This window comes from Euphorbia lathyris, chromosome 7 (assembly GCF_963576675.1).
Source record: "Euphorbia lathyris chromosome 7, ddEupLath1.1, whole genome shotgun sequence".
Taxonomy (NCBI): Eukaryota; Viridiplantae; Streptophyta; class Magnoliopsida; order Malpighiales; family Euphorbiaceae; genus Euphorbia; species Euphorbia lathyris.
In genome coordinates this window covers 10,078,300-10,090,429 of record NC_088916.1, presented here as the reverse complement: position 1 = coordinate 10,090,429, position 12,130 = coordinate 10,078,300, and the positions used below count along the sequence as shown (strand labels likewise).

General features: G+C 33.7%; 1 long non-coding RNA gene across 1 annotated transcript; it reads right to left on the bottom strand.

Moving 5' to 3' along the window:
- Positions 1–9,286: 9,286 nt before the first annotated feature.
- LOC136201447 (uncharacterized) lies at positions 9,287–11,896 on the bottom strand. Its single transcript, XR_010673841.1, has 6 exons — positions 11,599–11,896; positions 11,444–11,518; positions 11,273–11,330; positions 10,602–10,781; positions 10,268–10,497; positions 9,287–10,196 (listed from the first exon to the last, which is right to left on the bottom strand). It is a non-coding gene; the product is annotated as an uncharacterized lncRNA (long non-coding RNA).
- Positions 11,897–12,130: the final 234 nt, after the last annotated feature.

The window sequence follows — 12,130 nt, the reverse complement described above, 5'->3', positions numbered from 1 at the left end:
AGTATAGCGTATGAAAAACCATCGAGATTTGAATTCTTCTGTTTAATCAAACTCTCATGTGTTTTCCTCATAGAACGTTTGAGGTATGCAACTACTGCTGCCCCCAAGCATATTTATTCATTTTATCTTTTTGTAGCAGTGGTATATACAATACTGGAATGGAATTACTATTGTTTGAAAAAAAGCACTACTCCAATCAGATATAATAAATAAGCCTTCACATAAGGCTCCAAAGCAGCATCATCAGTTACATTTTCAGGAACTTTCTGAAAGAATTCCATCAAACGCGCTGGGTTAATCTGCTCACAATTCTTTCCATCTTTTTTCATAAACAAACTTGCAGCCGTGTTCTTATCAACACAAAAATGATGCTTGATAACCTTAGTACAATCCTTATCCTCAAACCCTGATACCTGCATTCCAATTGCCACAAGCATATTAAGGGCATTTTGAAACAGTTCCAAATTATAGGGACCTTATAATTGTTTGTCATAAAAACTGTTAACACAATGATACTTTGCTAAAAAAACCAGAAATTGCAGACTTTGCTTACAACAGAAAAAGTTAAGGTCTGTAAAAGTTTACTGATAGCCTAAAACTTTGTATTAGCTTTATCTTTCATCTTCTTCTTTACTTCTCTGTTTTTGTTTAGTTTTCTGTTTTAAGTTTCTAAAATCTAACAAAAACAATAAACATACCTAGATCCCATCAATGGGAAGTCCTGTAATATACAAGATATCTTGCAGGCCAAAATCCAAATACAAAGACTGCCTATCCTCCTTAGGAAACTGAAAGCATTCTGAATCTTTATTGTAAAAGAAGAGCAAGGAAGTTATCATTTGCAAGCTTTGATGGCCAGAATCTCCCATTCTTAGGAACAATTTGAAGCAAGTAGCTTCAACTGCTTGAATAACTCATGGATCAGCATTCCAAGACTTGAACTTCTGCAAGTGCATGCTACATTTTGCTGTATTTATAGCCATACATGCAGAATCAAGCAGTTAACTGATAAAGACCCTGTTTGACAGTTAGCATATCAACAGATATAGCAAGCTAGTATAGGATCTAGCAATATTCAACGGAAATAAACATAGTGGGATTATCCCAGATGAAGAATTTACATAAGCAAAAATTTCCCTAGTCAATTCATTATATGGGTTATGCAGTGTATTCGCAACCCTTATTTTTCTGTGGTGTTAAATGGAGGGCTGGAAGGTTTTTTCCCTGGAGCTAGGGGTTTGAGACAGGGAGATCCTATGTCCCCTCTCCTGTTTGTCCTTTGTATGGAGTACTTATCTCGAGTTCTTAAATTTTCCATGCCAGACAGTTTTAAGTATCATAAAGGTTGCAAGAATATGAAACTAAATCATATGTGTTTTGCAGATGATCTGGTTTTGTTTTGTGTAGGTGATAGCTCTTCTATTTCAAGCTTAATGGATGCCCTCCACCATTTTTGCCTTAGTCTCTGGTTTGCATGTAAATGAGCAGAAAAGTCAGGTGTTCCTAAGTGCAGGTGTTAGAGATACTGATAAGATTGCTATTTTGAAGGCCTCTAGTTTTGTTGAAGGAAGTTTTCCTATTAAGTATCTTGGAGTTCCACTGATCTCCACTAAACTCAGTAAAGCTGAATGTATGGTTTTAGTAGAAATAGTGACTAAGAGGATTGATTCATGGGGTTCAAAGCACTTATCATATGCAGGCAGGTTTCAATTGGTTATCTCTATGTTGAGAAGCTTACATGTATATTGGGCCCCAACTTTCATCTTACCTATGTCTATTATCAAAGCAATTGATCAGAGATGCAAGAACTTTCTTTGGAGTGGTACTAGCACTGAATATAAATGTGCTCTAGTATCTTGGAAACAAGTTTGTTGCCCAAATCTGAAGGTGCGCTAGGGATTCCAAATATTCTAAAATGCCACAAATACTCAAACAATAACCATATTAATCATAAAATGCATAAGATTGAAAGATACTACTAAGACATCTATATCTATATCTATACTATATATAATAGAGGAAGCAGAGAGAATTTACAAGAAGTGTTTTAGAGACTTTTTTAGCTTAGTTGGCATCGTATGAGCAAAAATAATAAATGAGTTTTTTTTTTTGAAAAAAAAGAATAAATTAGTTAATGAGCTTTTATTATCTCTATGTCATAAGTACTATATTAAAATATTATTTATTGTCAATTGCTACCCATTAATTAAAAAGTATGAGTTACAAGAAGATGAAAAAACACTAAGTGAAGGAAATCCAAGAGTCACAAATAAAACTTATATATAAAGAATGATATATAGTATTCCATCATTATATTCATTGGCCACCGAAAATCAAAGACCTCCTTTAATTTTGATTATTATGTATTAGTTTTCCTCTTAATCTTATAATTTTGTTTTTACTTCAAATAATATAGTCTTATAATTTTATTCTTACTTTATTAAGAGATTCAGATTTATTTAAGAGTGGTTTCCATAGATAAACTATATCAATATCATTTTTTCAATAATGAGAGAATTTAGACTTTGATATCTCGAAATGAAGAAATCGGATAGAAATAGAAGGGGCATACACAACTAAAATCGGAAAAAACAAATGAGTAAAAAATTACAGGAAATCGTTATGTTTTCGAAGGTAATTATTCAATTTTTTTCATATGTAGTAGTTATTTTATTCTCAATTGTGTTGTTCCACACCTCTTGCTGTCTTATCTATGAATTTTTTCCCAAAATGACAAAATAAAGATTTTGTATATTTTCATTCTTTTTTAGTATAAGTTGCTAGGTGTAATCATTTCGATTGTTAACTCTAATTAAAATTTAGATTTTTGGCTTTATATGAACTCAATTGTCAGGTTTAACTGGAGTTAGATTAATAATAAATGAGTTTTTTTTGAAAAAAAAAGAATAAATTAGTTAATGAGCTTTTATGATCTCTATCTCATAAGTACTATATTAACACATTATTTATTGTCAATTGCTACCCATTAATTAAATTAATAAAAAAAAGTATGAGTTACAAGAAGACGAAAAAACACTAAGCGAAGGAAATCCAAGAGTCATAAATAAAACTTGTATATAAAGCATGATATATAGTATTCCATCATTATATTCATTGGCCACCGAAAATCAAAGACCTCCTTTAATTTTGATTATTATGTATTTGTTTTCCTCTTAATCTTATAATTTTATTTTTACTTTAAATAATATAGTCTTATAATTTTATTCTTGTTTTTTTTTTGATAGAAATTGGGACGAGACAGATCTAGGGCGGAGTGAGCACCCATGGCCCAAGAACTGTCAAACCCACAATATATTAATAAAAGAAAAAAGTGAGTGTTTGAACAAGAGGAGAGGAAGGAGAACAAACAAAAAGAAAGTGGAAGGAGAAAAGATTAGGAAAGTCAAGAGAAACGCAAGTGTGAAATACTACAAATGTCATCATTGATAAGCTTGTGGCAAAAAGCAGGATCAGAAGGCCACCAATTGATCACTGAGCAAGAGACTTCAAACTTTGCCAATGCATCAGCTACTCTATTTCCTTCCCTAAAGATGTTTGAAAAGAGAATGTTCATCCTAGAGCAAATGCTGAGACAGTGCAACCATTGTTGTCGAATACTCCAAGGAACATCCATGGAACGATGTCTAAACAGATTAACTACGTACATTGAGTCTGACTTAACCCAAAGCTGATGCCAATTTTTCTCCCAAGCAAGTTCAATTGCGAGAATAGCGGCTCTCAATTCAGCCATATAAGCAAAAGAAGGAGGGGTAGAAAAAGCAAAACAACCTTTAGGAAAGCCTCGATAGTTGCGAAAAATACCTCCTGCTCCAGCCTCGCTAGGAGTGCCAAAAGCAGAGCCATCCACATTGACTTTAATCCAGCCCGGAGGAGGTTTAAGCCAATGGACCGGAATAATATTGGGAGCAGGAGGCGGCCTCGGAGAAGCCAGAAGATGGGTTATAATTTTATTCTTACTTTATTAAGAGATTCAGATTTATTTAAGAATGGTTTCTATTGATAAACTATATTAATATCATTTTTTCAATAATGAGAGAATTTAGACTTTGATATCTCCAATTGAAGAAATCAGATAAAAATAGAAGGGGCATGGACAACTGAAATCGGAAAAAACAAATGAGTCAAAAATTACAGGAAATCGTTATGTTTCCGAAGGTAATTATTCGATTTTTTTTCATATGTAGAAGTTATTTTATTCTCAATTGTGTTATTCCATACCTCTCGTTGTCTTATCTATGTTTTTTCCCAAAATGACTAAATAAAGATTTTGTATATTTTCATTCTTTTTTAGTATAAGTTGCTAGGTGTAATCGTTTCGATTGTTAACTCTAATTAAAATTTAGATTTTCGGCTTTATATGAACTCAATTGTTAGGTTCAATTGGAGTTAGATTAATTTTTCAAATTCAGAACCTAGTGAAGTCCTTTGATTTTTTTTTTAAATTTGGGTTTATCTAACTCATATGGATTGAATTTTTTATTTTTATACATTTTTGGTATGAGTAGATATAAAATTTTACACAATAGTTGTTTATTAAAATTGGAGACATATTGAAAAAAAATAATTAAAGAAGTATTGAAACATTATAGCTACAATGAAATTTATTTCAATTATAAATCATGTTTTGTAATAATTACTATTGTAAGTTCCTTTCCCACTTTCAGTGATGGATTATATATCTATATTATATATAATAGTGGAAGCAGGGAGAAATTAATGAAGAGAGTTTTAGAGACATTTTTTATTTATTGTCAAATAGTAATAAAGGAAAATTATAAATATTATATCTCTAGAAACACGGATGCGATTGGCAGCAACATCATAGCATAGAAACCCCTTATGAGCAATACTATCACCTATAAAAGCACACCGAACCGATTGAGCGGTAAACTTGTGGCGCTCATGAGAAGGCAAGTGAACGAAACACACAACCAAATGTATGGAGTGTATGATAATTAGGGTGCATACCAAGTAAACGATAATAAGAAGAATCAAAATTCAACTGTGGAGAAGGAAGGCGATTAATTAAATAAACTGCAGTAGACAAAGCTTCCACACAAAATTTAGATGGAACGAAGACTGCAAAAGCAATGTGCGAACCATATCTAACAAGTGATGGTTCTTTCGCTCGGCCACGCCATTTTGTTAAGGAGTGTAAGGACATGCCCGCTGAGATACAATACCTTTTTGTTGCAAAAAAACCTTGAAACTCATGTGACATATATTCCCCACTATTGTCAGAGCGTAAAACTTTGATACATGTTGAAAATTGTGTCTTAACAAAGGCCACAAAAACACGAAAGGAAGTTAGAACCTCAGCTTTGGAATGTAAAATGTATATCCAAGTAAAGCGGCTATAATCATCAATGAATGTTACGAAGTATTTATACTGCCCATGTGAAAGTATAGGAGTAATACTCCAAACATCACTATGTATTGCAAAACAAGTTGTAGCACGACTACCACAAACCGGAAAAGGCAATGTCTTACTTTTTCCCAATTTACAAGTAGAACAATCAAAAGACAATATATGGCTAGAAGGCTGAGCTGTATTTCCAAGAAACTCATGTTGCATCAAATTATTCAGTATCACATTATTCGGGTGGCCTAACCGTTTATGCCAAAATTCAACCTTACTTTCAACAACATGAGAAACTAAAGATAAAGTGCTATGAATAGAAAATTGCAATGGAAATAATCTGCCCACTTTAGGTCCCCTTGCGATCACCTTCCCCGACACCTGATCCTGCACAAGACAACCATCACGAGAGAAATGCATGTTACATTAATTATCCACCATTTGACCGACTGAAATTAAATTAGTAGATAATTCAGGAGAAACAAACGCATTGCGAAAAGAAGGTCCAATATCACCAACGACGGTAGTGGGAAGATCATTGTCATTAGCAACCTGTATATTTTATGTCCTAGTATATTTCCGAAGATTTTGTAAAAAATAGGAAGAGCCAGTCATGTTATTAGATGCGCCAGAATCAACAAGCCAACGAGAAAGAACATTTTTACCTTGCCCTTGAAGACTTAGAGCAGAAAATGCTGATAAAATCATTTGTTGGACCATCTCTGGAGTGATAGTAGATTGGTTAGCAGTGGGATATGGTGCAGATGGAGGTATAGCTCCACGATCACCCGAAACAACAACTTGTAAACCTCTAATTTGACGGTTTTCTGGACAAGTGGAACAATCCTTTATAATATGCCCGGTCTGTTTACAATAATTGCAAAATTTCTTACTGCAATTACGAGCAATATGCCCATACTCCTTGCAACTATAGCACTGCAGTTGTCCCTTTCCTCGATTCTTTCCTTGAGCAACATACGCAATATTGATAATTTTAGATGGGTCATTGGATGCACCAATAATAGCTTGTGTAGCCAATCTCTGTTCCTCACGTAATAATTCGCCAACACACAGATCTAATGAGGGAACTAGGTTTCTATTTAGCATTCCAGCCCGAGCAACTTCAAATTCAGGTCTCAATTTCATCAAGAACTGATCATGTCGACTATCTTCATGAATGGATTGAAGACTAGCTAGAACCTCGCTAGGAACCTTTGCATAAATAATTCAAGAATATTCGCTCCATAGGTTAAGAAATCTAGAATAATACTGCTCAATAGAAAGATTAGCTTGACTGAAATTGTTAATCTCACATTCCAATTGAAAACGATGAGCTGTGTATGATATATACGCTTTAGATAATCCCACATACCCTTGGCAATAGAAAAGGAACGCAAACTATTCAACATATGAACTTCAATAGAGCCTATGATCTGGGACACAATTCTGGTATCCTTTATCTCCCATTCATTGCGTGCTTTATCTTCCTCAGGGGAAGGAGAAGACCTGTCAATATGACGTCAAAGCTCTTTCCCCTTCAAAAACATCCGGAGCTGAAACTCCCATGCTGAATAATTCTTGCCCGAAAATCCGATGGCCATGGCCTGATTGGTCTCTGAAGACAGCATAATTCAACGCCAAATAGAAAACAAGAAGATGGCCAACCAAAATAAATAACCCAAAAATCGCAAAGACCCAGAATTTCGAACAACCCAAGAAACAAAAACACAGTAAAGAAACCAAAAATTCAAGATAGTCTAAATGGCTCTGATACCATGATAAATTTAGAGAGAGAGAATCTGGATACAGTTCTTAGAGAGAAGAAATCTGTCATCTCATTGAAAGGCTTAACCTATTTGTACAAAATGATTGCTAGCAAATTTGAAGATTGCTACTTTTTAGGAGCTAATTAAGAGGGCTAATTAAGGAGAGACCAACTACCACCTAATTACAGAGATAATTAATTTACAACAGTAATTACAGTTGTCTATCATTAATATACAGTTGTATCATTAATATTCAACTGTACACACTAATATCTATCATCATCAATTGCACTTACAACTTCAGATTTACCTCAGCTTCTCAAAGGTATTGAACGACCGACCCTTTTACCGACTGGAAAACCCCACATTTAATTTTTTGAAGTATCATTTAATTTAATTTTTTGAAATATCATTTAATTTTTTTTTTAACTGTGACGTTTAGATCGTGACTCCGCTACTAAATTCTATTTATCCTGACTCCGCTACTGAATTCAGTAAATAGATCCTGACTATGCTACTGAATTCAGTTGATTTATTGTTGTCCCTAGTGCCACCATTCTGGCTATAAGCACAAATTTTTTGAAGTATTATTTAATATTTTTTAAATGCGATGTTCAATTCTGACTCCGCCATTGGATTCAATTGATTTACTGTTTTCCCTAGTGATGAAACTAATTCAAACGAATATGCCCTGGTGCTAAAACCACAAGTGATCTATAAATTTATATTCCTTAACCACGTATGTTAATTATATTTCCCAAATAAAGCCAAAACGAAAATACAATTTTATATAATTTCACCATATTTAAACTTATAATGAACCGCTTTGAAATTCAACCAATTTAATCTCATAATTAATTTTTGGCTCGTGCGATGTACGGATTCATCTTAACATATAAATATTAATAACAAAAATATAATCTAATAATTACAATTAATGATATAAAAGTGCTATATAAATTAAATATTACTATTTTATTTTTACATTTACTTTAAATAATTTTTTATAGATAAATATAATAATATAATTAAATTTAATATATTATATATTATATTATATTTTTTTATCAGTAAAAAAAAGTGGCACTTCAGCTTCATCATTACTGTTTTATATTTATATATAAATATGCGAAGAATTAAAGAGATTTTATGGATTCATTTAAAATCTTTTTATAGATAAATATAATAATATAATTAAAATTAATATATTATACAATATTTTTTATCACTAAAAAATGAAGAAAGGGAAGAAGTGACACCTCAGTTCCATCGTCCCAATTTAATCTGATTAACCAACTGAAATTGACCAACAACCAAAACAAAAGAAAAGCAACAATTTAATATAATTAAATAAAAAAAATGAAAAAGGGTAAAAGAAAAAGCAACATGGTGAAAAAAATAAAATTGAGTAAAACTACCTAAAATATTTAACTCTTAATAAGGTTTTATTTGATGAAAATATTGAATAAAGAAAAAAAAAAGATTTTCCTATTTGGTAACTATTCCTTTTTCCTTCCAAACTATTCCCCTATATTAGATCATAGAAAATCAGGAATAAGAAAGTTTGAAAATCAATTACAAAATAAATAGAAACACTGGAGATGTATAGCAAATTATTCCAAATATGTCATCTAAAATTAGTTTCTGTCTAGGGCACCAGATCTATTAACAACATTTATAAATGAGGTGTTAATGTAGCTCTAAGTTACTTTTCAAACTTTTAGAGAACTCAAAACAGTAAAGGGTCCTAAGGACGTTCCAATGCTGATAGTCGTTGCTCAAATCCCCTCTGGATTTGTTCGTCCAGAGGAATTCGTTCAGATAAGATAAAGAGCGCGAGATTAATCTGAAATCATCTTCTTCTCCAATACGAGTTATAGTTGTTTGAAGATACATATGCAAGATTCATGTTGTCCAACCTGGATAAAAATTCAACATGCCTCTATATCAACATCAACTATAGCAGTATTTTGCAGCTTCATTATGCAATGCCAGCAACTTTCTCAGCCTCATACACACATCTTCAACCAGAAAATAGCACAAAAGCACACAGATGGAGAATAAAAGAGGCATACAACAAATAAGCACATCACATCACTTCTGCATATGAATAGGAAGATATTCATTTTCTAAAAAATCATTTCTTTCTTCAGTCATATTCGAATCAAGACTACCAAATAAATGCCTTTCATCATCTTTCCGAATTAAGTCTGATCTACTTGATTAGGAACCACTTTTAGTCCTACAACTTCAAACCTCAAACATTAGTTTCATGATATCAAAATAATAGCAAGAGATTACCAGTGTCTAACTTAACAACATGAAAACTATCCTACCCTATCGGCCTCTCCTACAATATCTCGACTCAACTCTGCAATCAAAACTTGGACTTTGAAGCAATGGCAGTACATCAGCAGTATCATCTGGGCTTGTTTGATTTTTGTCCAAGGGTGCCTAAAAAAGATCTCAGGAGCTGAAAAACATGACAAACTTGAAGCTGTTTTCGATATGAGGCATGAAGATAATAAGCTCAAAGTGGAAAACCGAGATCAGGCAGCCTATTATCATTCATGGATGACTGTTGACGGCTCCTCCAAGGAACTTCACTGTGGTTCAAGTTGGGATTGCTGTTGCATTGGTGTAATCAGCCCGTTCACTGATGCATTCAAGGCTGGAAGATTGCACATTGTTGGCAGACCCCATGATGGCTGCATAGTTTTGGTGTAGTGCAAACGGACCAGCAGAAATTGGCCCCTCGCCATTTGGTAGTTTCCATCCCAAAGGCTTCAAAGTTTTAGTTTAGTGCATATGTAGCAGCAGAACTTGGAGTAGGTGGTTGGACAGCAGACAGGTCAAAAAATGGACGGCCTGAATCTGGAAGCATCGGAGATCGGCCTGCTTTGGGTGTAAGCAGCCATTTAGAAGCTTGAATGTAGCCAAGATTGAGCAAAGGTTTGGCTCCTGCATCATCCAATTGCTTAGCAAATGGGGCACGCCCTTGAAAAACTGATCCCGGTCCTGCGTTTTTGTATACACCAAACAAGAAATTCCTGCAATGCATTCATATTTAATTACATCACAATTTACATTACATTAGAAAATAAAATATAAAAACTCTTACTGTGGTGCTCTTCCAAAAGTGCCCCAGGCTACAGAATAAATAGTATCATTCATAGTACAATAGGCAAACACCACTTGAAGCATTTTCATCCAAGCTCGCCCCAAGTCCTTCCATACAGGAATATCTCCATTTATGCTGCAATGTACTAATGAAAAACCTGAATCTTCATTCGCCTCTTGCTTTCCTCGTGCTGAGCACTGTGTTCCAATCTTGTTTTAGAACATGTATCTCTGAAAACAGCAATTTTTTATTAATTAATCATATATAATAACGATAACAATAACAAATAATATTTTGCCAAATATAACGTTCCCGAATATAAAATCAACCGTGCCTTCAATGAAACAGTTCTTGAACAAATGTCTCCCCTTCTCATCACATACTGTGTCTTGATATCCATAAAATTTGATAGTTTCCATCCCAAAGGCTGCATAGATTTAGTCTAGTGCATATGTAGCAGCAGAAAGGGGCCCTTCCCCAAGTCTAGCGCACATGGAGCAACAGCACATGTGACCTGAAGCATCCACTCAATTAAATCAGCATACAACCTCATATCATGATTTACTTAGCAGAAAGTTTCTGAAGTTGCAAATTTTGAATCAATTTTTTGATTTGGAACTATATGCAATCAAAATATTAAATCTTCATTTTCATTACATTTTTCAGGTTTAGGAAACATTTTTCATTTCTCTTTTCCCAGTTTTCGGTTTTCGAAATTGAAAATAAAAGAAAAATTAATATTTCGACCTTGAAATTGAAAAATGACGTTTTATTTTTATATGTTCATAAAATTATTACACAAATAAGAAAACAGGTAGGATAAGGAGTAAAAAAGCAAAAATTGGGGATCTCGTTCAAAGAACAATAATAAGAACTACTCCTGCTTCCTCTATTTCGAACAACAAATTGAATTTCTACTCTACTGACTATTCAAAATACTATGATTTTTCACACACAAAAAAAAAAAATGCTAATTCATCATAAATAGAATCCTTATTCCCTTACCTGTTTGATATGAGAGATTCAGAGCTTTCGTTCTGCCAGTAAAAGACCCCATGAACACCTGAAGCAAATCCCAATATTTAAGAACTTCAAAATTCTTACAATTGACAATAATTACTATTAATCTTCAGCTCAATTCAGAATCAAAATACAAAGTGCCAAAGAAAAACTTACAAGGAATTCCTTCAACCCCTCATTAAGAAGGAAAAGAAGGGTCAATCAGCAAAACCTCATCGCCGGGATCTATCACTGTTGAAATCGAAGAAGTAAAATAAACTCACAAAAGAAGTAAATAACAGCGGCAAACTTAATTACGAAATGAAAATTACCGGCAAACACAGCGGCAGCAAATGAGGCAGTGTGAGGGTAATTTGTATGGGTTCATGACTATCAATTGATGGTTTTGGTAGCGGAATCAGAATCAAAACGTGGTTGAGTTGCAGTATGTCTTTAGGAAGGGAACACCGATGAAATTTACACCACCGATGCACGGCGGAGCAGGAGAAAGAGGGGAGGGACATCAACAAATAGTAAATGGCAACTGTACTTTCTTTCGATACAAACGATTAGAACCAAATTGAGTCAATTTGTAGCTGTAATCGTTGCTATGTATTGCGTCAGATCTTGGTATCAAATAAGATGACAGCGACACCTCACCTCCTCGTGTTAAACTTATAAAAGTTTGTTTGGTTAAATTACACAACACATGGCCACTAAGTTTACGGGTAAATTACACCCATGGCCACTGAACTTTACCCGTTTAACATTGTGGCCATTGAACTTTAATTTTTAACACTATGCACTAAACTTTACACTTTTTAATATTGATAGCCACTCAAAGCCTCAAAACGACCGTTGGCG